We start from the raw sequence: 26,638 nt of genomic DNA on the forward strand, positions 1-26,638 counted from the left end.
GTTTGAGGGAACTTTGAAATTGTGGTCGACGGCGTTTCGATCTTAGTAATTCAAGATCATCATCAGGACAGTATGAAGTGTGAGCACGTAGGATTGCGTGAGTAAAATCCACAGATGTGGTCTGAAGAATCAGGCTTGTACTGGCCGAGGGGTCCTGATCGGGAACCGAAGGCCCGAGCGGAGGAGGGGACTCGTTGGTTGAATCGAGAGTCCCGGTAGTTTTGGAAGAATAGGTTTCCGGAGTGAACAAATCCCGGAGTGAGACGCGCTGGCAGTAGTCCGTAGACAGTGGCTGGAGGCAGATTTACTATACTAACTCCACCAAGTACTTAACTCATGGAAGGGGCTGGGCAGTGGATGGGAAGCAGATTTACTATTCTAACCCTACCAAGTACTTCCCTCAGGGAAGGTGCTGAACAATGGCAGGGGGCAGATTTACTATTCTAACTCCGCCAAGTAGTTACCTCTGGGAATGTGCTGGACAGTGACTGGGGGGGGGGGGCAGATTTACTATTCTAACTCCGCCAAATACTTACCTCAGGGAAGGTGCTGAATAGTGGCTGAGGCAGATTTACTATTCTAACTCCGCTAAGTACTTACCTCAGGGAAGGTGCTGGACAGTGGCTGGGGGCGGATTTACCATTCTAACTCCACCAAGTACTTAAGTCAGGGAAGCTGCTGGACAGATGTTGGGGAGCAGATTGACGTGTTTTGCAACAAGCATAAAACATAAACACTTTTAGAAGCAAAACTGAAATATCTATTTTTTAATCTCATATTAACATACCGTTTACATTAATTATTCCCTCATTTAGTTGAAAACCAACTCCTCGATAAAGAAAAACCTGTGAAAAACCAGCATACATCAACTTTAAGCAAAAACTGTCACAGGTGATAAGAATTCTAAAATTAAATAGCCTTAGTTTAGCATGACTATTCAGTACCACAGGAACTGATCAAACACAACAATTTCTTGCGCACAACAAGAAAATACAATTTTTACAAATACAATGTTAAGATTCGAACATTACTTTTCTATCTTTAACTCATTACAGAATATCAATGCAGCATCTCAACTGGAAGAACCGAAATCACAAACCAAAGTAAAAAACAGAAATCCAACAGAACAAGCCAAATCTTTATTGCGAAAAGATGATTACTATTCGTAAAAAACACAACTTGAAAACAGTTCTCTGTAAAGTTCAGGAAACTAATCTTTTTTTTCAACAAATAAGCTGTGACATTTGAATCCAAACAGGTTTTTAAAACTAATAAACATTTTTTTTAACAACCATAGGTGCAGCAAAGGTGCCAGACAACTAAAGTAGAGCCTTTACAAAACATTTTACTAAAACATATTTTTTTCATAAAATGGAAAATCGACAAGCTGTATATATGCTGTCACGCTGAGGAAACCGACTTCTGAAATATAGTGGTTACCTTTGTTGTAAGGAGAGTTTAACTGAGTTCAGGAGTCATTGGAGGTGTGTTGAGTATTTCTCATCCCGTTGCGAAGGCAGAATTGTTGCCCTTTGTAGTATGGTTGAAAGAACCACTGAACATAACCACCGGTTAGATAAAATGTACAGCATATTAAAACTCTACCTGCTACCTCCAATGAACCCTGTGGCTCGGTTTTGAGGGAGGTATCCCAGAACATCCCCATGCATGTTGCGAATAGTATGGCCACAATCCCCAATTTGAGAAGAATGATAGAAAAAAAAACAGGAGAGTAATCCCATGAGAGTAACCCCCAGGACCTACTCAGATATCACGTTCCTCCTGAACTTACTACAACTTTCAACTAAGAACCTTTCCTACTGTATGATAATGAAAACCCTCTCAAACACATACTAATTTTCAGTATCGTGCATAATACAATTTACGCTTGAAAATAATTAAATATGGAAGATGGAGGTAACTTTTAAATAAACAACCCATCCATTCGCCCAAATTTATAATATTCATGCAAATATAAATAATGCTACCATCCCTTTACTTTAATCGATAGCATACTTCTGGACAGACATTCCTCAACATATACTGAATTTTTATCAGTTATAAAAACCAAAACAACCTCCAAAAGCCCCAGGAAAATAATAATTGACTTCGAATTACAAATGATTAATACTATTCATGAAATGTACCCAGATGCCCAAATTCAAGGATGTTTTTTCCACTTATCCCAGGCATATTGGAGACATTTTTTTAAAACATCCGTAGTTGAGCAATACATGACAAGCAGTAAGCTACAATAGGAACATAAGAAGCTAACAGTGTTGTGTTTTATACTGTCTAAATGTGTGGACGAATTCTACACCTCAATTATAAAATCGGATTTTTTTAACCTAAAATGGGGACTAATTGGCACCATTTCTCAATTACTTTGAAGATACATAGATTGCCCTTTTAAGCAGGTCGGGCCACAGAAGGAAACCACATTTTCCAATTGAGTGGTGGAACTGTTACTCAATCTGCATAGAGGAAGTTTCAAAAACCAACAATTTAAAAGAATGATGGCATAATTCATTTAACAGCAGTATTGGTAAAACCTTTGTTGGAAATATTGAAAATAGATCAAAGTTTCCAAGAAATGAGAATGGCACAGTCGTTGTGAGGTACTCTGAATCCCTGAGTTTCTAAAAAAAAGTAAAGAAATGTGAGGGAGACTTTTGAAAAAATATCATAATTTCCACTGTTGGGTGCTTCAGAGTACCTAGACAACTAGGAGTACATTTTATACTATTAAAATTAAAAACAACCTATGGTGATTACTCTCCTATTTTACATTCTAAATTAATTAAGTTGGCATTTTTCACAATTGTTTTTTAAATAAATTAAAAAATATAAACCCTATCTGCAGATGTCTTCTTTTTTTAACTTTTGGTGATTTTCCTTAACTCCACTCACCAAAAATTACAAGTAATCCTATGAAGAAAAGAGACCAATCCAAGTCAAAATCCAAAACATGTTCTTTCCTATGTCACCATTTTTTTTATTAATCCATCTCCTACTTCCCCTTCATCACGATCCAAACTGGACAACACAATTTGGGAAATGAAACATGAAGTTAGTTGAAAAAAATAAAAAATGTACATCCCTTTAAAAAATCTTCAGAATTACTTCTTCTTCATAGTTAATACCTGAGTATTAATACACTCTCCCACCAGTGATCCCTATAATCCTTACAGCCCGCTCCCAAAACTTTATTTTGTTATTTTTAAATTCATTTGCGGTAATTATTTTAAAAATAATACAATATTATTGGATGGATTACGTAAGTAATACCCATGTACTATAGTTGATACCTAAGTATTAATACACTTCCCCATCCATTACCCCTATATCCCTAATATCCTGCTCCTAAAACTTTAAATTGATATTTTTAAAATATTTGTCAATAATTATGTTTAAAATATTAAAATATGTATTAGATGGATTACATAATTAGTACTCAGGTATCATAGTTGATACCTGAATATTAATACAATTCCCCACCCATTACCCCTATATCCCTTACATCCAACTCCTAAAACTTTACTTTGTTATTTTTAAATGAATATATAATAAGTATTTTGAAAATAATACAATATTTATTTAATAGAATACATAATTAAGACCCAGGTATTATAATTAGCACCTGAGTATTAATACACTTCCCCACCCATTAGCCAAATAATGCTAACATACTGCTCCGAAAACTATATTATAAGATCTTTATGCTAAATTTAATTATATATATATATATGCTCTAGACGTATGCTGGAGATATTCATCGTAAACGCATGGGAGGAGCAGAAATCACTGCTAACACAGATACAGGAAGTCCTGAATGATTTAAAACAGGAAAAGGATCAACAGGAAGTTGATAAAATAATCAAGACCGTGGAAGACAAAATGAAAGCGTTTGAAAAGGACGTTGTGGCCAGAAAAGAAAGGAAATTTTTGCGCGATGAGAGGGATTATGCTGCTGGACGTATACTAACCTTTGCTAAAAAATATAACAAGGTGAGAACAGAGTTAAGAAAAGATAAAGCTCTAGAATCACTGGAATTAAGCAAGGATGAGTACACCACAGACATAAGTTCAGATCAAGATTCAGCAGACAGCATAACATCAGGCAACTTTTCCCGGGAACATCTCCTAATACAAAAAGAGAAAGAACATTCAACCAGGGGCAGGCCAAAAGGGAAAAGACAAGAAAACGCAGACAGAACCGGAAAAGAAACCTCAGGCGCCACCAACATAAGATCTACTGGCATGGGAACAAGACGCCTAAAAACCGGGAACCAGTAATGGAGAACAACACCCAAACATTTACGGTAATGAACCTGAGTAATAAAATGTTATCTGATACAGAGAAAAATGTACTTGAATTGGGTTTATCCTTCTGCCCCGACAGAGGCCTTGACTATGCACAAGTAAGAGTCGATCTGTATAAATTTGAGCACAAATTAAAACTTTGCACAATACATGCATCTAAGGAAGGAAAATTGAAAACACAAGTTAACCCTACTAATGATGATGAGGCAGGCATCTCTATTAGTGATATACCTGCATTACAAACCATGACTGATCTAGCCCAAGAAACATCTTTCATTAGTGCCAATATCGCTCTAGACCCCTTTAACCCTACACATACAGCAGCAATAACGAATTCATTAGGTGTTGAAACTGATGAAACACCACTCACTAAATGTAGAGGTAAATCTAAATACATACCCATGTTACCCAGAGATAACATAGATGTGTTTAGTGATTTAGTAGCTCATGACCTACTTGCACTCTTAGCGAAAAATAACAACAGACAAAATTTAACTAGGGAACAGTGGAAAGCAGTCACCAATCTGCAAAAAGATCACAATATAATTATCAAACCCTCAGATAAGGGGGGAAACATTGTGATATTGACACGAGAAATGAACTTTAAAGAAGCTTATTGCCAACTCAATGATAAATCGTGTTATGTAAGGGTAGACAGAAAATACCTTACCACCCTAAAAAACGAATATCACGAAAAATTTGAAAAATGGCAGGAACAGGGTCTTTTGACCTGGGATGAAAAAAATTCCTCATAAATGCCACGCCAACTACACCTATCTTATATCTTCTTCCGAAGATTCATAAAAGTGACACCAATCCACCAGGGCGACCCATAGTCTCCTCGAAAAATAGTTTGATGGAACATACCAGCACATATGTCGATCACTTCTTGTTCCCATATGTAAAGAATCTAAAATCGTATTTAAGTGATACAACTGATTTTTTACACAAAATCAAAGATATCCAAATGGGCGGGGAGGATTGGCTGGTATGTTTAGACGTAGAGGCCCTCTATACAAGTATATGGCATGCAGACGGACTGAAAGCCTGTCAATTTTTTCTTCGGAACCGCAAAATCGAATACTTGCAACATACTAACATGCTACTTGATATGATCACTATGTGTCTCAGAGAAAATGTGTTTATGTTTGAAAATGCACACTATAAACAACTGCAGGGCACTTCCATGGGCACTTGCTTCACCCCCAGCTATGCCAATCTCATGGTAGGCTGGTGGGAGAAGCAGGTGCTCTGGAACGAACAAACTGAAAAGTGGGCTCATAATGTCTCAAAGTGGCTAAGATACATGGATGACATTTTCTTTGTGTGGAAAGGAGCTGAATGTGACCTTAATATGTTCATTGACTGTTTGAATTGTAATGATGTGAATCTCAAATTGACCAGACATTATAGTCAAACCTCTGTAGACTTCCTGGATCTGAGACTTACTGTACAGGAAGGGAGGATAAGTACTAATCTGTTCCGCAAAGATACAGCAGGGAACTCTATTCTTCATTCCACGAGTGCGCATCCACCTAGTTTTAGATGGGGAATTCCTTACAGCGAATTTTTAAGAGCTAAACGTAACTGTAGCTCTGAGGAATCATTCATACAGACTAAACAGGAAATGAAACAAAGGTTCAAAGACAGAGGGTACTTCAAAAGAGCTCTACATCAAGCTGAGACCAGAGTAGAAACCAAGTGTAGAGAGGTGATTCTGGAAGGGAGTAGAACCAAAGATGCGAGACAACAGACAAAAGACAAGCAACCCACTAGGTTTATCACCAAATACTGCAGCCAGTCAAATCAGATCCGTAAAATCCTCAAAAATAGGTGGGATATCCTCAGACAAGATCCCATTTTATGTAATCTGATAGGAGTTACACCATCTATCACATATGAAAGGAACACATCACTCAGGGACATATTGGTACCAAGTCATCTTCATTCCAGCAAGAAGAATTGGTTGCAGCAAACCAAAGGGCTTAGAAAATGTGAATCTGCAAGGCTTGCAAGCATAGCAATAATGTTACCGAGATTACACCTGAGAGGACAAAAACTAAATGGAGGATACCACAACTGATTAACTGCAATACAGATTTTGTTGTATATGCGATTGTTTGTCCTTGCAATCTATGGTATATAGGGTCCACTACCTTCGCAGTAAAGAAGCGTATCTTGGAGCATTTGCGTGCTATTACAAATAAAGATCAAAGCTATAGCACAGCCAGGCATTTTGAGAGACAACATGAGGCAGATCGGACCAAAGACAGATTTTTGGGACTGGATACAATCTGCCCCAATCCAAGAGGAGGCAATCGCATTGACTCACTCCATAAACGTGAATCACGCTTTATTCTCTTGGCCGGTACCAAATTTCCATATGACCTTAATCAGGATGAAGAACTGTACAGCCACTTGTAAACATTAGAGACATGTTTTCTGTTAAGAAATTGAAGCATGTCTTACCAATGTACTCACTTCCCTCTTCCCTCTCCCCTCACTGAGCACATACCCATCACTGTTTTCCTGGAAGATCAGTACTGCAAGCTTCTTTTCAGACCTGTTGTTTCAATGTTTTAACATAGTTTGAAAATATCAGCTTGTATGTTCTGTATTGCTGTATGTACTAAAACCTTTATATTTTCCGTTCACAGGAAGGTGTTGCATAGCAAATCCTGAAAATTACATCCAAAAATAAAGATATGAGCACTGGAGTCTACGGCGGCTGCCCTGAACTCCGAGCCACTTCTTGATTAATATACACCATGGTACTTTACCTTCACTGTATATATATATTTTTTAAAAACTCGATTTATCAGGAAATGAGGCACTTGCACACCTATGTAGAACTCAATGGCACTACAGCACATTTTATTACCAGTTACTACATGCTCCTATGTATAAATATTAACAGCAAACAGATATACCACCAACCATTGTTACAACTCTTGTATAAATTGCAGTATTGTATTTTATATATGCACTTCACTGCACTTTTGCACTTACTCATTTTTTCAAAATGTGAAGAAAAAACATGTTTATTTTACTTTCAACTATGTCTATGAAAAGTAACTTTACCATGCCTTTAAATAACTGCAATGTGGAGATGGAGGTCATGTGACCAAGACCACGGACGTGGTCGAAACGCGTCGTCCTAGCTGCCAGGAATAAATCATACCTGCTGAATCAACTTTGTGGGCTCGTCTGGAATTCTTTTCCGCTGGATTTCTCTTGTGAGAATATATATATATACATCTATATGCATACATATCAAACAAAAAAAAAAGTGCCCTCAGTAGATGTCACACAAAGAAGGATTTTACACACAGACGTCACCGGTAGCAAGAGATGTCAGCATGCCTCCGCGCTCTCAAATACTTGGCTGACATACGATGGAGGCGAGTTGGCTCAGCACAAATATTTATTTAATTACAGGTCCCACCCTATATTTTCCAGGTTGCAGCCCACAGTTTGGACACCGGCGCTCTTTTCAGTGGTGGTGCGTTACCTTCCGGCAGGGCCATGCCGGTAAATATAAACCAAATTTTCAACTTCCGGCAATAATGGTCGCACATGTTCACATTTTCAGGTTCTATGGCGATTTATTCATGCAAAACAAAGCTCTGCCATGCCCAATGCGTTTCGGTCCTCCTACTCGGACCTTGATCACGGGATAGTGTTGCAATCATTCAGGGCGTTAATTATTTCCATGAACCACAGTTACTTCCTGTTGTTTTTACAATGCATTGTGGTACGTGTAGTTAATGTTTTGAAAGTGCTTAGTGCTTATTATAAAAAGAAAGTGAATGGATTAAAAGTGCCCTTGTGTGATGATTTTAAAAAAGGTGCAGGAGAAAGTGGGCTAAAACCAAAATCCTTTTATTGCCCAACTTTACCACCGAGGAATAAAGTAGACCTCTTCCATGAGGCAGTAATTGAAGATCTTTACAAAATTGCTCAATCTAATCCAAAGGATAACCTAACCCGAGGAGAGAGACAAGCACTAAACCAACTTCGTCAAGATGGTGCTATAGAAATCAAACCGGCTGATAAGGGTGGTAATATAATAAATCTAAATAAGAGCGATTACATCCAAGAAGCTACCAGACAGTTGCTGAACACAGAATGTTATGATTGCCTCAAATAAGATCCCACTAAAGAAATAGAGGCCCAACTGAAAGACCTTCTAACAACCTGGCTTGAAAGAGATCTCACTGATGTAGATGAACAAAAATACTTAACAACAATTCATCCGACATTAGCCACAATTTACTTTTTACATAAAATACACAAGACCAAAATAAATCCTCCTGGTAGGTCAATTGTCTCTGCAAATGGTTCACTACTAGAACCAATCTCAAATTACATTGACCATTTTCTTGCCCCCCTGGTCCAAGACCTAAGCTTATATTTGCGGGACACCACAGACCTTCTTCAAAAACTAGAAGGAATCTCTTGGCAGCCAAATTTCAAACTTGTCACTATGGATGTGATTTCCTTATACACTAACATCGAACATTCAATCGGAATCCAAGTATTTCCCAGGGAAAAGAAACATCCAGTACCGACATCATAATGACATGCTAATTGAGATGATTACACTCTGTGTGTATCACATCTTCCTGTTTAACAAACAAATCTTCAAAGAAACAAAAGGCTGTGCCATGGGTTTTTCCTTCTCCCTTAATTATGCCAACTTAGTAATGGGGTGGTTCGAACAGTAAATAGCCTGGACACCTGAGCATGATCACTTCATGGAGAAGACAATCTTATGGCTCAGTTTCATAGACAATCTCCTAATCATATGGGATGGCACTGAAAAAGAATTTGCAACATACTATGAGAAGCTCAACAACACCGAAGCAAAAATAAAGTTCACCTATGAGATCAGTTCCAAGAAAGTGGCATTCCTGGATACTGACATATATGTAGAAAACAACGTGTTACAAACAACACTACATAGAATGAAAACGGCAACAAACGCCATTCTTCATGGTGAAAGTTTTCATCAAGAACCCCTAAAATGGAGCATCCCATATGGGGAATTCTTAAGATTGAGGAGAAACTGTTCTGCAGACACTGAATTCACTAAACATAGTGAAGCCTCTCAATTGAGTTTCCAACAAAGACAATATCCAAAGAAGGTAATTGAGAAAAGCCTGCAGAAAGTGGCAAAACAGAGACGCAGTGAAATCTTGAACTGAACAACCATAAGAAATCGAAAACAAGTGGACAAAAAGACAACCAAAAAATAAGGCTAATAACAACGTTCAGTGCAGAAACAAAGAGCCTCACGAAAATAATTAAGAAACACTGGGGAATCCTACAATTGGACCCCGTCCTGTCTAAAATAATAGGTGACCACCCCAACATCACATACAAACGAGCCACCAACATAGGGGACAAATTAACGCACAGCCACTTCAAGGAATCACAAGTGACGCCATGGATGAAAAGGGAAGGTTTCTGGCCATGCAAACAGTGCAAGGCATTTAAGATCGCAATGCAACGCAAAGAAAATGACATCAAAAAGGGAACAAAGTCGAAAATTCAGCAACACATCACATGTAAGAGCAAATTTGTCGTTTACATTGTAGAATGTCCCTGTAAATTAAAATACATTGGCAGTACAACTTGTGAAATCCGGAAAAGAATCTTGGAACACATTCGAGCAACAAAAAAACAACGACCACTCGAATGCAATAGCCAAGCACATGGAAAGAGTTCATAACAGCAAATGGGAGGATCTAAAATACTATGCCATTGAACAAGTCCCACAATCAGAAAGAGGTGGAAACCGAAAGACGATCCTGCGACAAAAAGAATCAAAGCACATAGTCACTTTCAGGACCCTTTACCCGAGAGGTCTTAACCAGGACGAAGAACTTTATGTACACTTGTGACAAAAATGACCTAAAAAATCCGAAAAATCATCGAAGGAATGCCTTGTAAATCATTGAAAATCATGCCATACTCGATTCCCAGTATCCTGAAAATACAAAAAAGTTGCTCACCAGAGAGCTTAACAAACTCAACAAATTAAGTACGGAGACTTATCTCTGAAAAATGGTAAAATGTACTCTTGCAAAAGTGGAACAGAACCAACTAAAAGATAGAAAGAGAAGAAACACTCTACAAGAAATAAAGGCAGAATTCAAAATCATCAAAAAAGTCCCGAAAGACATTCTGTGTCAACCGCAAAAAAGTAGTGAGAAAAACAAATGGATGATAGAGTGAACAGAAAGAAACAATTGACACTCTCCTTGCATGGAAGACTATCCACTAGGGGATTACAATATTCACTGGACAGAATCAAAATGACTTCCAAATTGCATACTCAATATAACTGTGCAAAAATACCACTGCCTCTCTACAAAATTTGAAAATTAAAGCAATTGTTTTTTTTTAAATCATCACACAAGAGCACTTTTAATACATTCACTTTCTTTTTATGTTAAGCACGAAGCACTTTCAAAACATTAACTACACATACCACAATGCATTGTAAAAACAACAGGAAGTAACTGTGGTTTATGGAAATAAATAACGCCCTGAATGATTGCAACACACCATCCCGTGATCAAGGTTCGAGTAGGAGGACCGAAATGCGTTGGGCATGGCAGAGCTTTGTTTTACATGAGTAAATCGCCATAGAACCTGAAAATCCGAGCGTGTGCGATCATTATTGCTGAAAGGTGAAAATTTGGTTTATATATACATATATGGTCAGGAGGGTTCTTTGTGATATATATATATCTAGTGGCACCGCCGCTAGATGGAAAAGCGGACTGTGAAGATGGATACACTGTCATCGATTTACAGAGTTGGCTGAAATAGAACCAGCGATGCAGTGCGGGGGGCTCTATCGAGAGCACTAACTTAAAATGTAATGAGTCAGAACCCATCGGGGTAATATTTTAACGGAGAGACTTCAAGTCCCATAAAGCATTGAAATACAAGGTCCATTGAGGGCAATATAAGGCCAATCAGAGACTTGTTCTTTATCCTTATCTGACCAATTGTAGCCCGTGAACAAGGAGAGAAGAGTCTCCAAAACGCGTTGAGCAGGATGCAACATTACCTGACTGTAAACGCTGGTTTGCCTGAATAAAGAATCCTGTTTGAGCAGGAATCACCTGAAGCTGTGTGCGCCTTCAATTGTGGACGCTTATTGGATGAATTATTGCCGGCCTGTCCAGGTCGGGAAGGCAGCACCGCCGCTAGATAGAAAAGCGGGCTGTGAAGACGGATACACTGTCATCGATTTACAGAGCAAACAGGTTGGCTGAAATAGAACCAGCGATGCAGTGCGGGGGGCTCTATCGAGAGCACTAACTTAAAATGCAATGAGTCAGAACCCATCGGGGTAATATTTTAACGGAGAGACTTCAAGTCCCATAAAGCATTGAAATACAAGGTCCATTGAGGGCAATATACGGCCAATAAGAGACTTGTTCTTTATCCATATCTGACCAATTGTAGCCCGTGAACAAGGAGAGAAGAGTCTCCGAAACGCGTTGGGCTGAATGCAACATTACCTGACTGTAAAAGTTGGTTTGCCTGAATAAAGAATCCTGTTTGAGCAGGAATCACCTGAAGCTGTGTGCGCCTTCAATTGTGGATGCTTTTTGGATGAAATATATATATACTCGCCCATACTTACATATACTTATCAATATATTTCTGAATAAAACGTGGCGAAGGCATGCGTGGTGAAGGAATTCATGGTAAAGACATATGCGTGGCAAAGGCATGCGTTGTTAAGGCATATGCTTCATAAAGACTGCGTGGTAATTGCACTGCATGGTAAAGACTGCTTGGTAAAGGATGGTTCCCCTGTGAGATCATTGCCTGCTTTGCATTGCCCGCATTTGATTGTCGACCGGTGAGATCTGGCCGTACATATCACCGTAGTAGTCGACACAGTGGTCACAATATCCTTATGGGGTATCTTGCAGACTTCGGTCTTGGCATGTCCTTCTCCTCCTTTTTAATAGTCCAGACTTCACATGCAAAATTCAGAAATAAACTCTGATTTTCACAGTGTGCTAATAGAACTTCCCAGATTCTGCTTCAGTCCTTGACTACACTATTTTTGTATTCCCTGAAAAGAACACTATTTACAAATCTTAGAGCTTCCTAGAATATTATTGTTCAATTAAAACTGCCACTGGTATATCACCAAACGGCATATGTTCTTATATACAGTGGCTCCGGTTTTATGTATAGCATTCCCTGTCGGAATGCCCACTACTTCATCAATAAACGAAAACACAAATCAAAACTCACTAATTCTTAGACATTGGAGATAAACAACAGGAACGGGAATGTCTGACCAGCCACAATATGTGAGACTAGGGACTGAATATATGTCAACAACATGAGCTGCAAAACTTTAAAGAATTCCGCCTGCTGGCGAAATTCCCAGGTGTTCATTGGTACAGGTTAAATTGAAGGGAAGAGCCCTCACAACCTGTTTTAATCGTCGGAGCTAAAGGAACAGTATTTGATTTACCTTTAGATTTTTTTTATCCTGCCACCAAGGGGTAATTTACATGGACTCACAGAAACTGCAGAATGTATAGCTATTTATTGATGAGTTTGCTTAGGATAAATGTATTGATCTCGTGAGAAAAATGAACCAAGGAGCTAGCAATTACTTTACCCTCTGATGAGAGATTCAAGCAAAATTTAAGAAACACCTGTCCTGCATCAAAACGCTTGATTCAATTAGAATAGGACACAGGTGTTATAAAACAACGAGCCCAGCAAACTACAAATCTAACATGCAGGGATTTGCAACAAATTGAAATTCTGAAGCACGCACTGCACAATACCTTTTTTTTTACTTTACGGTTTTTATAGCTTAACGTTACCTACGAACATTTATTGTATCTTCTATTAAATATTTCTTCTCATCACATACATACATTTCATTTGGAAAATGTTTACATCCTGAGAAGTTACCTGGATGTCAACTGACCAAAATGCCTGTGGTAGCAGAAGAGACATTAAAGTCATGTCCCATAATCATCATTTTTTTCTGTTGAGGGGCTGGGGTAAGGGTAAATGGTTGATTCTACAGGAGGTCCAGAAAATGTGTAGGAAAACACAGTGGTTCTAGAATTCAGTCAACTGCTATACCTACTGCTGCCTTCATATCCCGAGTACACAGGTAGCAGGGCAGTAACGGGGTGCCAAAGTGCAAGCCAGGGGTATCAATCATTGTTGGCGCCCCCCATGACCACACCTTCCCTAAATTCCCTCACTACCCCCCTTCAACAGTGCCCTTCAAGTGTCCTCCATAACCACTGTCTCTCAGATTCATTTAGTTTTATAGCCCCACTCATACCAGTGTAAGGTGTCACAGTACTTTACATAATACACATTGCGCAGAAAAAAATCATACATGTGTAAATCAGTGTATAGGAAATGTTGCATCAGAGAGAACTACAAGGTGTAGGAGTCACTTGCCATTGATACTGGTAGTATGGTTTGAGAGTCCTAAGTCTGGAAAAGCACAGAATTTAAAAAGTAACACCATTGTTAAATGTTCTCTTTAATAAGAATTGATTTCTACCCAAGTGAACGCTTTTTGCAGGATTAGGATAATGAAAGACTGGGCAAAAAACCTATTGCTCTAATATATACCTTGCAGTTTGCATGCACCTCTTCCATGACAGTTAATGGCTCAATGTTCTATACTAGGATTTTAACTTATAAACTGCAAGTAACAAAAGGATCACTCTGAAAGAAGCAGTAACACACTGACCTATTTTACAGTATATGCACTTTGTGATCTGCATGGTACACGTTCTTTGCAGCAGGCATATTAACCCTCTGTACTACCGTACAAGCAGTCAAAACTTCCCCTAGACAAAACCCTGGTTCTCACCTGGAAGTCTATTAATCACCGGAGTTATCTTGACATTTTAATTGATACCTGAAAATTGCCTAAAGGCCAGGATCCAAGCAGCAGGTGTTTTTAAAACGAGAATATACTAGCAAACTAACGCCCCCACCCCAAGTCAGCACCTGGTGCGATGGCACCGATCGCACCGCCCTAGAGCTGGCCCTGACCTGCAGTGTTCCCATCTCAGCAAACTCATGGTTGCCCTGTGTCATTTAGAGGTGGGGGAAGCACCAGGTTTCAGGCTGTGAAGCTGCAACTGGCTTGGCTCTCATAAATGTTTGACCGCCGGCCCGTCCACCACAACGTACGTATGAAGGCCCAGCCTATATACATCTGACATACTTCGCTCCTACTCAGGCATGCCAGGAAAAACCTGACAGTCTGTAACAGGAAACAATACAAATGACTCCACACAACAGGCCAAAACAACATGGAACCCACTTACAAACCATCCCTGCCTTCTGTACAATTGCTCCTGCACCAGCAGATACTCAGAAGGCAGTGAGATCCCCGCCAGGCAGGTGGACTTTGAAAATATGCCTGGGCAGTGGGGGAAGAGAGGCCATGACCTTTACTTATCTGATGGGCTGCTGTGCATCCACGGAGTTGTAACTGACCTGTGTTTTCAGTCCTTCCTCATCTAATGGGACCTAATGCATAAAACCTGTCCATTTGCAGCTAAACCAATGCAATCCAGGACATCAGTTGCTATGGGTGCTTTTTATTCGAGCATCAAGAGTAGTGAATAATGCACTTAACAACTGGACGTCATTGAACTATATAGCAGTAAATAAGAGATGCTTTGGAAAATGAAAGTCCATTACTTGAAATATAGTTTCTTCAGTGTGTTCACCTGTCAACACTTTGCATTCCAAATTTTGTGAATGACAACTTCATCCAATTTCTATCACTCATAAGGCATTCTCCATCGGTGCTAACTTGTGGTGGTCTACATGCGTACATACTATTTTGAGCTGTGTTTATTTGAGACTTTACTGTTTAAACACCTTTGCAACTCTCAGGGGTTTTCTTTTTGTCAGTTGGATCTTTTCTGCTCCCTTCAGAAGTTCAGAAATCTTTAATATAACCTTAAGATGGAGATTGTTGAGTAACCTTAGTGCATGAGTGTACACAGAGGAGGAAACCAAGGTATCCACTGTGATAATGAAGAAAGTGAAAAGGGCTGAACAGACTCTCTGGTGGCCCTCCATAATGTTTATGTTCAGAGGAGATGTGGTCTAGTAATGACTAAGCTGCTGAACTTAGAACTTGAAGAACTAAGTTTTAATCAGGATTTTGAAGCTTGACTAAAAAAGAGAAGTACTTTAGGGGAATTGTTAAGCTGTGTGCTTTAAATTGTATGTGCTTACACCAATGATAACAGCGTGTCGTCTAATATAGCCTTAATTACATCTTCAGCCCTTTTACTGCATTTAATAAAGCCCACCCTCCAAGGGTTAATAGATTGTTCCTTGATGATGTGGTCAGGCACACATCCTGTGATTTTATAATGCTTAGTTACTGCCATGTCCGCCAAACTCCAGAGCAACAATCAAGACTTCAAATCGAGACCCCATGTTCACAAAGCCTTATAGACCCCCCATAGCTTACTATTCAGGAGGTCTCAGGGAACCAGTGAAAACTGCACCTGATGAGGGACTAGAACTTGTTTCTCAAAAACCAGAAAGAGAGTAGAGAAGTTTACGCCATGCAGAAGTGGGTACATTCCAATCTGCCAAAGGTGAAAGGATGCAGTAAAAAGCCACATGGGAAGGGATATTGAGAATCATTTTAACATAGCACAAGGGAAAACTGAAACAATATTTTTGGTAAATCACCGATTGGCCTTTCCATATCATTTTACCATAGCCCTTACAATTAGAACCCTAGTAGGTTCCAAGCAATGCTGTAAGTGATCCCATATTTCCTTTTACTGAAAGAAACCACACCCGCTGTTAGTGACTGATTGACATTGGGGGGCTTATTTACAAGCCCCTTGCGCCACTTTTGCATCATTTTTAACACTGGAAAAGTGACGTATGGGTGGCACAAGGGGCTAGTAAATAAGCCCCTGGGTTTCTTTAATTATTTTCCATCTGAAGACTGTCGTTCCTGCTTATCCATGTGCATTTTTCATTCTTGCTTTCATCGATCAGTGCAAGTGTGATTTTGCGTTAATCGATCAGCACAAATGCTGGTTCAAAATTCCCTGGTGAAGGGTTGCTCAGGTCCCTGGAATATTTAACATTTGAAAATCATTTTACAGAGTGCTATCCACCCAGTGCTTAATTTGAGCAGGTGGTTTCCCATGCTTGGCACCGGCACTCAATTGTCAACACCGGCGCTTGTAACACTTTGCCACAAAGTTGCTATGTCTGGCTAATTTAGAGATGACCAAGATAGTTAATTACTAATTCAATGTACATTAAAAAGGACTATTACCTGCCGCCCAAGCCATTCTTATAGCTTTGAGGGCCTTAAATCGTCCGAATTGTCACACTTTTACGATGTGATGGTTGGTAGTTCTGTTGTTACTCTGAATAGCAGCATGGCAGAGGCAATGTGTGGGGCAAGCTGCAGTGGCCTCCTGATGAGAGCCCTGTCACTTATTTTTTGCAAATTAACCACTGTATCCAGCTATCATTTTGGTGGACTAGTCATTTTTGGGGGCATTTACTAAAAACTCAAAATGGCGACGAGGGCAAAACCGACCTTGGCAGCCAACGTCTACCGTACAACATACAATGGCAAACATCGTCATTATGGGTGCAGGCAATATCTCCAGATGCACCGTTTATTTGTCAAACATTACCATGTTCACCTTATCATGATTATGAAATATGTTTTTCTAAAGAGAGCGCATTCAACAAAATTGTACTGAAGGATTTTTAAAATTAGGTTAATGCATAGGCAAGGAAACAACATACCGTGGTTATTCGCCTTACGTAATGAAGTCACCTGTGGTGCAGGTGCGTCTGAAACATTTACATTCCAGCCTTCAAAGAGCTCAGCCTCCTCAGTGGCAGAATAATGCAGAGCGACATTAATTTGCTTCCATTGACCCTGTCTCAAGACATCCTTCAGCTGAAAGCTTTCTTGAAAGAGCCAGAGACAAAAGTCCTCGAAACCAAAGGGGTAGACAACATGGTATGTGAAACGGACTCATAATTGTGGTCACAGATTGTTATGAGTAAGAAGGTTTGTTTAGAGGTGTCTTCAGTGTCCTTTAAACAAACTCCATCACACTTGGGAACTAGTAACTTTTAAAGTTTTTCTTTTACTGATAAAGTACCAAACCGAGGTGTGGGTCAGAGATTACGAGAATTTACGCCCGAGCATGAACACTTCTCCTGTCAGGCTCTCGCCTCCAATACTCGTTTGTCTGACACCCACGTTCTGCCTCGCTCCCCACTCTAGCGCCTTGGGACTTTTAGAAATCTAGGGTCAGATTTACAAGCCCCTTGCGATACTTTTGCGTCGATGTTGCATCACTTTTTGTGACGCAGCAGCGGCGTAAACAATGCACCACGTTGTGGTCCATTTACAACATGACGCATCTAGGGAGATGCGACACCTTGTAAAGCCCTGTGCCACATTATACCTGCGTCAGGTATAATGTATGCAGGGTGGGCGTTCCCACGTGGGAAAGCCTCGTAGAAGTGATGCAGTGAAATCTACAAGAAACTGCATCACTGCATAAAAACTCTACGCCTGCTTGGAGTAGGCGTAAGGAGTGACGCAGTATATTAGGAATAGGCCTCGAATGCATAGCTGGAGTTCCTTTGTGTTTGCGACATGACTCCAGCAATGCGTGACTTTTGCGCCGACAGATGCGTCAAAATTTCTGACGCCTCTGTCAATCCTTGAGCCGTGGTGCGCCGTATTGAAAATACGATGCATCCATGGTGGCGCAAAGATTTCGCACGCAGTCACAGGGAAACTGATGCATTTTTCCAGATGTGTCTGTTTCTTGTAAATACGCCCCCCCACTCCCAAATTAGCAGTCGGCCACAGTCACCTTTTTCTTAGTTTGTTTGTTTGACCACGGATAGGCTTATTTACAAGCCCATTGCGCTGCCGGTACTCACTTTTCCCATATAAAAAGTCACGCACCGGCGGCACAAGAGGCTTGTCAATAAGACCCAGAGAATTTAATAGTCATGTGACACACTTGCGCCTCCTGCACTGCTTCAGTAACACAGGCATGGCCGTAGGGACACCAAGGTGCAGACAATATAAATAACATGTCCTATACCCTAACTTTATTCCTTTGCTCTCTTCTCGGAAGGAACCCTTTTCATTCGAACCTCCTTACCCCGCGTTTATTTATTTAAGATGTTTTATTATTGTCTGAGTAACCAAACAGGACCAACCAATATTGGTGACAGTTCCCCAAAGCGTTCAGATCATGTACATTACTTTTATTCCATTGCATACCCAAGCAGCATCACCACGGGGCTCCACATTTTTCTCTTCAGCATAGCACCTATAGAAGGGACAAAAAAGTCAGGATTAAGTTTCAGTTATGAAACCAGAACTCTAGAGATTAGTAAAAAAATGTCCATAAAAATAGGAGTCCTAGGTCAATTGAGTAGTTTGACGGTGCCATTTACTACTGTCTTAGAGAGGTGGGAATCAGGTTTCACATCTATGATATTGCCCATTAATTATAGCATTATCCATGAATCAGGTTTATCTCAACGTTTGAAGCAATTTCACAAGCTGAACTGGCCCCAGATGTTCTTGGGTCTGAACTTGGCCGGCATTAAAGTCCAGTATTTCTCTAACCGTTCTTGGCAATATGAAACATCTTTTGACCATCTTTTAACCAGCATTTTATAGAAGAGAGCACCCATTTACCCCAGTGCATTGCCAGCAATAGCATCATTGCTGTTAGCTTGATAACACTGGCAGGGGCATCCTTGACCAATACCGAAGAGCCAACAGCAGCTCTTTGGATACACCAATCCACAGACCTCTCCAATGCACTGATATACAGCTGCCCAAAACCTAGCCATCCTCAGGCACAGCTATGCCAAACAAGAAATGCACTCCTTCCTCACTGCTCTGAGCACAGGAGGAGCTGTCGATTAGACCCATCTTATGAAGCTGAACAGGATATTGATAAATGTGCTTTACACATTTTGCAGGTATCAATCTCAATTTGTAGTTAGGGGACATAGCACTCATCAGAGCACAATAGAATCTCCATTGCTCTCCCATTATATGAGTGCCAAGATCAGCTTGCCAGCCCAGTTGCATTCTAGGTGTGATGGAAGGGCTTTGTCTGCTGCTGTAGCACATCAAGAGTTCCACTAATCAATATACCCAAAAATTTTACATCTGATTCGGCTAATCTCAATAGAAACTCAATCTCAGTCTGATGCATGGCTGGCCTCAGTGGAAATATAACTGATTTAGATCAATTGATACTAATTCCAGCGAGTTCGCTGACTCTGAGGAACTCCCACAGCACTGGGATTTAAATCAGGGTTTCCAACGTACACAGCCTATGCGACTGACCGTTACAAGGTGGAGCATTAGTCAATCATTGTCTGCATGATATCTTAGGTGGAGTGACATGCCTCGCCATGGTCGGTCAGTAATTCTACAATGTATGTGCTGCTCCAGATTTTCTTGAGCAGAGATCCCAACATATTCCCAGCCAGGTATCCTTCAACATATCTCCTAGCAGAGACCTCCTTATGCCAAAAATCGGTTTCTCGTTCAACAGCCTCACTGAATTTTCTGAGAGGGTGTCTCAGAGCTGACCTAAAACTATGCCGTCACTGAAGGTAAAGAACTAGGCTTCGAGTCTGCAAAGGACCCTTTCCAGGTGAGCAAGGCGTCCCCAAAGATCCCGCAAGACTCCAAATTGTTTGGGAATGCACGCATCTCGTACGTAGGGTCAAAGGCCTCCCAAAGCTCCACAGAGGAAGAAACAGTTTACTCATTTAAGGCAAAGAACTCAATAATGTCTGTTTTTCTGTCAGATCTAAAAACTGGTGTCCTGAGAACATTAGGTACCAGCCTCCAAGAGAAAGCGTGATCTACAGTGCCCATCAGGGCTAATGTGAGCAGCACTGATGTGTGGTCAAAAAGTGTTCAGGCCATGTGCTTCTCACACCTTGCTCATGTAGCTACGTCCCTAGTAATACACCAGTAATCAATACACAAACAAACATTATAGGAGGGGTTGCCACAAGTGCCTGCCATATCATTAGGGTGTCTGTCTCACCAAATGTCGGTTAGATCATGGTCTGCAATAATAGTCTGTAGCTGCAGAGCCGCCTGTGGTTGCGGTCTTCGTGCAGAGTGGGATTTATCCACATCAGGACACTGTACAACTTTAAAGATGTCATTCCATATAATAGTCAAATGCCTCAAATCCCAGCATTTTGTACCAGATGGTGAGAAAAAAGTCTGGGCAGGCAGTGTTAGGTCCGAAGATGCACACTATTGCCTCGTTTTAGCCCCCCAGAATACCATACAGTATAAGGAATCTGCCCTCTTTATCACTAACAGATTCAAGAGTGCACCATTGCACTCCCTTACCAGTCATCACTGTTACATCTCTCGTGTGAGCAGAGTATGTGACCATATGCACTTCTCCAATCTATCCCATCCTCATTTTGATATTTGCGTGCCCAGTAAGATGTAATTCCTGCAGCAACCTTATGTCCACCCTTGCCGCCTGCGATATGCAAAGACTTACCACACCTAAAGAGGGTCATTCAGACCTCAAATGTTTCATGACACTAGGTTAACTTCCGACATGTTGGAATAAGCAGTATTGTGCTCAGGTAGTCTCTCTATGAACAGCACAGCAGCCTAGAGTGTCATGTAATTGCACGCCCTGAGGCATCCTTTTCATAAATGGGAAATGATTCACTACTACGGATTGTGGGCAAATGCACCTACAAAACTAAAGAAACGTCACCCTCCCCCCTTAACACTCCTCAATTTGTCGAAGAAACAATCAACCCATACAAGCACCCTTTTCAAAATCCAACCTCTGCATCATCAGAGTCAGTGCTTTCCAAACGAGAATCATCCCTAGGAGGCTCAGTAACCCAGGAGCCCACCATCTAACAACAGGACTGGTGGCCGAGGAAATCAAAGAAGATCCACAAGTAGATTGTAAGGGGTAGTCGCTCCTCAGTAGGGACAGCTCATAGAAAAGCAAATCTTCAAAGGCCAAGGGCTGCTAGCAGGACAGTGAGTTTGTAATCTGCAAGAGTTTGGAAGCCAAGAAGATTGATCCATAACATGTACACAGTGAATAAGGATTGAACATCTAGCAAAAGGAGAAGGCCACAGTTGTGTAAGATTGCATGAGCCCTTAATTGCAGTCAGAACAATGAGGTCACTGGTCCACCAAAAAACATAACCGTTGTCCCTGATGTGATTCCCAGGGCTATCCACAGTGGCATCTCCACCATCAGCGGTGTGCAGCCTGTTTGCAACAGAATTTAATTGAATTTAGTTGCCAATTTGGGATCCGTGCCAAAATGAGCCTTTCCATTAACAGTGACTCTCAGTTTGCATGGGTAAATTAGAGCATCAGCACAGCTTTCATGAGTAACCACTTGGCAAGGAGGAACTCCCGTTGGGCAGTCTGTACTGTTAAAGTGAAGTACGATTAAATAAACATCTTGTTTCCCTGGTACTGCAGCTCTGTTTTTTCCCTTGTGAGCTTCAGGGTTGTGCTTTGGTCTGGGTAATGTAGCAGTCGAGCAATGATGAGGCGCGCAATGGCCCCAGTGGGGGCCGCTGGCACAGGGACCCAAGCAAGAACATACTAGTCGGGTACTCGCCAAAGATTGATTTCAGCATGGACTCCACATAGCTCTCCATCCTGTCCATGGTTGTTGATTTGGGTATCCTAAGAAGGTGAATGTTGTTCCTTCTAGATCCTGCTTCTAGATCTTCATTTTTTTGCCTTGATGACCTCCATCACTTTTTCCATGTAAAATAAGTGTTCATTCCTTGCCCTAACTTCGATGTTGAGCAACACGCTCACCAGCCAAGTGCCCACGGATTGCAATACTGGTGTTTCCCACCTCACCCCGGTTAACACAGGCGGGGGGAACGTCATTACTCCTCCATGATCAGGGAGCATGGACAGAGATTCTCACCCACTCTCATCACGGGCCAACCTTTAACTCTCATCCGTGGCATAGGTATCAACTCAGTTCAAGAATGGAGCCAGGCCCAATGACCATCTGGGACACAATCATGCACTCCACAAACGAGTATCCCCCTAATCATACTGTGGGTCCAGCAGAGGTCAAAAGACAGAGCTCATAAAGCCATACAGGATCAGCCATGCTGTATCCATTTCCAGGCATACCTCCTAACAGGGAGACTTAGGCTTATCTCAGTTCTAGATTGATGGGGGGGGGGGGGGAATCCGCACTCTCCAGGTCTCTCCAGGTCTCTTTAACAGCCCCTTGCAGTGGTAATTCTTTCTGCAATGGCCGCTTGTGGTCCCAGCCTTATGGGTATAAATATGGCGCAGGCCTCAGGCACCCCTGTAAATACCTCTTTGCTCCTCACCTGGTACGCCAAGGCAGCCGGAGTGCTCAGCAGCCAGCACCCTGGATCCTCCAAGGGGCTGGCCCCCACTACGAATCAGTGGAGATCCTCCAGGGCATACGCTCAGGCCTCAGGCCTCAGATTGGATTGCAGCCTGCTGAGAGAGCTCTGGTCGCAGTCTATGCTGTCACGTCCCACGTAGCCCCAGTCAGCAGCAATAAGCTTCTTTAGCGGCATACTGTCCTGATGATGAGCCACCATCAGTTTTAAAGCATGGAAGTCTGTTCTATAATTGGTTGAGTGATGGATCCTCCCCTTGGCTAGCATAGCTTCACACAACAGTTGAGATCTTGTGGTGGTTATAAGTCTCCCTTAACCATGCAGAGAGACATTTTTCCAACCAACCTGACCCTGTAAGTTAGTTGTTTACAAGTATATATTTTGGAAAGACTGAAATACGAGTGTGTTGGACAAACAATTGGTGCCTTCTCTGAATTTAGAAGTGATCTAAAAAGGACGCTGAAGTGGGATTGTGGTTTGCTTGAACTGAAGGATAGCCTGCTAAAAATGGTAACCTTCTAGGTCTACCCCGTGATTGATCAAATCGTGTTTAGTAAAAATTGAAACACTGAGCATGATGTTTATAATTTGACAACAATGTTGGAAACAACGTTTACCTCGTAGCACATGAAGTGAATAAATTGTCAATGATATTTATTGTTTGCCAGTTTTATCCACCCAAGCTTTGGTCTTCAAGTTAGGTTTGGAAATGGCTTCCTGATAGAGGTGGGTGTGCCACAGGCCTGGCTGTGGTTCATCTGGAGGTCCTCTTGGACCCTCAGTCCCAAAACAAGCGTTCATGTGGCTTCTTCCTGCCACCTCACTCTAACCTCAATCTCCAAGAATGAAAGACAATGCAGTAATCTTCAACATAAAACAGGAGAACGAGCTAGCCAACTAGCAACTTAAATACACAGTTTGAATCTAGAAACCATGGGATCAGTCCCAGCTTCCATGCTTGTTTGTGTGATACTAGGCAACTATTTTAGTGCTCTGAACCTCCCTTTTTATGGTCGAGCCTGCAAGATCATTCGCTAGTGCATGCGTCTCACTTGCAAGACACTCTTGTATCCAAAAAGGGCTTGTAATCCACCCGTTGCTTACCATTTGAGGTCTTGTGTGGCACTCTTCTTTGCAACCTCATAATTCATCGAAGCAGGCCTAACATAATTTCCGTTCCTTTCTGTGGAGCAGGGACCAGGCACTAATTGATTCAACTTAATCAGGGCCCGTCCGCTGGTCCTGACATGATAGAGGCACTATTTTGTTGTGTTTAAGTGTAGTGCACTGCAAACAGAAGGCATTTGACTGGCAAAAATGTTCCCAGCAGGACAAACATAATAGCAAAGATTTATTTTCAATAGTAACTTTTCTTTTATTTTGCCAAGTCTTTTTTTCTCACTTTGCAGTCTTGTTTTCTTCTGTTTTTGCTCATGTGAGCTGTTCTCAAAAGATGAGGATTATTTTATTGCAAAGTAACATTGTCTCTTTCTTCTGTGTAATTTCTGAAATTATGCTATAACACATGATCGTGCAGAACAGCCCAGCCCACCCCACTCCAATACGTGCCGGTCCCCTGCACATCACCTTACCCCACACCAATCAATTCCACTCAATCCAATCCACCCCAAACCAATCTAATCCAATCCACTCCACTCCAAACCACTCACCCCAATCCACTCCAATGCACCACACCCCAATCCTCCCAACCCACCCTACTCCAATATGCCCGCTCCAATTCACTCCAGCCCCAGTCCAAAACAATATGCCCCACTCCAGTCTTCTGCACTCCACTCCAAACCACTCACCCACACCAATCCACTCCACTCCACTCAATCCAATCCACCCCAGACCAATCCAAGCCACCCCACTCCACTCCAAACCACTCACCACAATCCACTCCAATCCACCAAACCCCAATCTTCCCAAACCACCCTACTCCAATCTGCCCACTCCAATTCACCCCACTCCAGTCCAAAACAATCTGCCTCACTCCAATTCAAAACAATCTGCCCCATTCCAGTTAGCCCCACTCCAATCCAAAACCATCTGCCTCACTCCAAAACAGTCTGCCCCACTCCAGTACAAAAAAATCTGCCCTACTTCAAGTCCAGAACAATCTGCCCCACTCCAAAACAATCTGCCCCACTCCAATCCAAAACAATTTGCACCACTCAATCGAAAACAATCTGCCCCACTCAATCCAAAATAATCCACCCCACTCTAATTCAAAACAATCTGCTCCACTCCAATCTGCCCCATGCCATTCTGTCCCACTCCAATCTGTCCCACTCTAACCTGCCCCACTCCAATCCGCCCTACTCTAATCCAAAACAATCGGCCCCATTCCAATTTATCCCACTCTAATCGGCCCCATCTAATCCAAAACAATCTGGCCCACTCCAGTCGAAAACTATCTGCCCCACTCCAATCTGCTCCACTCTAATCTGCCACACTTCAATATGTCCCATTCCATTCCAAAACAATCTGCCCACTCCAATCCAACCCACACCAATCTTCCATACTCCAATCCAAAATAATCTGCCCCTCTCCAATCTGATCCACTCCAATCCAAAACAATCTGCCCCACTCCAATCATCTCATCCCAATCCACCCACTCCACCCACTTCATCCCAATCCACCCCACTCCAACCCAATCGAGCACCCACCAATCCAGTCCAATCAAATCCACCCACTCCAATCCAATCCACTTTATCCCAATCGAATCCAATCCACTCCACTTCCTCCCTAATCCACCCCACTCCAATCCCAAACAATCTATCCCACACCAATCTGCCCCACTCAAATCTAAAACAATATGCCCCACTCAGTCCCAAAAAATCTGCCCCACTCCAATCCAAAACAATCTGCCCCACTCCAATCTACAACACACTGCTCTACTCCAATCTGCCTCACTCCATTCCAAAGCAATCTGCCCCACGACAATCTGCCCCACTCTAATCCAAAACAACGTGCCCCACTCCAATCAGCCCTACTCCAATCCAAAACAATCTGCCCCACTCCAATCCAAAACAATTTGCACCACTCCAATCTGCCCCATTACAATCCCAAACAATCTTCCACACTCCAATCCAAAACAAGTCACCCTACGCCAAACCACCCTACTCAAATCCAATCCACCTCACCTCACCCCACACCAATCCAATCCACCCCTCCCCAATCCAATCCACCCCAATCCGGCCAAGTCCAATTTACTCCACTCCAACCCACCCCAATTCAATTCCCCCACCTCCACCCCAATCCCCCCTCAATCCACCCAGCCCAATCCAATAAACCACATCCCACCCCACTAAAAAACCACCTCAATCCAATCCACCCTTATCCAAACCACATTACTGCAGTCCAATCTATTTCACTCCAATCCACCCCACCCCACCCCACTCCAATCCAATTCACCCCACTCCATTCCATTCCAACCCGCCCTGCTCCAATCCACCCCACCACATTTCGATCCACCCCACTCCAACCTAATCCACCACATCCAGTCCACCCACCTCCAATCTACCCCAATCCACTGCAGTCCACTCTACCACACTCTACTCTAATGCAATCCAACCCACCCCGCCCCATCAGTTCAGTCCACCACACTCCAATCCACCCCACTCCAATCCTAATCATCCCACTTCAGTCTAATCAACCCTATCTCATCCCACTCCAATCCAACCCACCCCACTTCAATCCACTCTCCTCCAGTCCAACCAGTCCAGTCCAATCCATCCCCTCTACTCTAATTAACCCCACTCCAAACTACCGAACTCTAATCCATTCCACCTCAATCTA

At 41.8% G+C, this 26,638-nt stretch overlaps 1 long non-coding RNA gene across 9 annotated transcripts in view; it reads right to left on the reverse strand.

Annotated features, from left to right (window-relative positions):
* The window catches only part of LOC146821417 (uncharacterized), a 365,414-nt gene that overhangs the window by 262,031 nt on the left and 76,745 nt on the right, over positions 1–26,638 (reverse strand). For 8 of the 9 annotated variants that reach the window (XR_014963160.1, XR_014963159.1, XR_014963161.1 and 5 more), the window contains exon 4: positions 18,677–18,725. The exons of the other annotated variant lie outside the window; for it this stretch is intronic. This is a non-coding gene — a long non-coding RNA (uncharacterized LOC146821417). The remainder of the gene's footprint in view (positions 1–18,676; positions 18,726–26,638) is intronic. 9 annotated transcript variants of the gene reach the window in all.

Source organism: Triturus cristatus, chromosome 6 (genome assembly GCF_964204655.1).
Source record: "Triturus cristatus chromosome 6, aTriCri1.1, whole genome shotgun sequence".
NCBI lineage: Eukaryota > Metazoa > Chordata > Amphibia > Caudata > Salamandridae > Triturus > Triturus cristatus.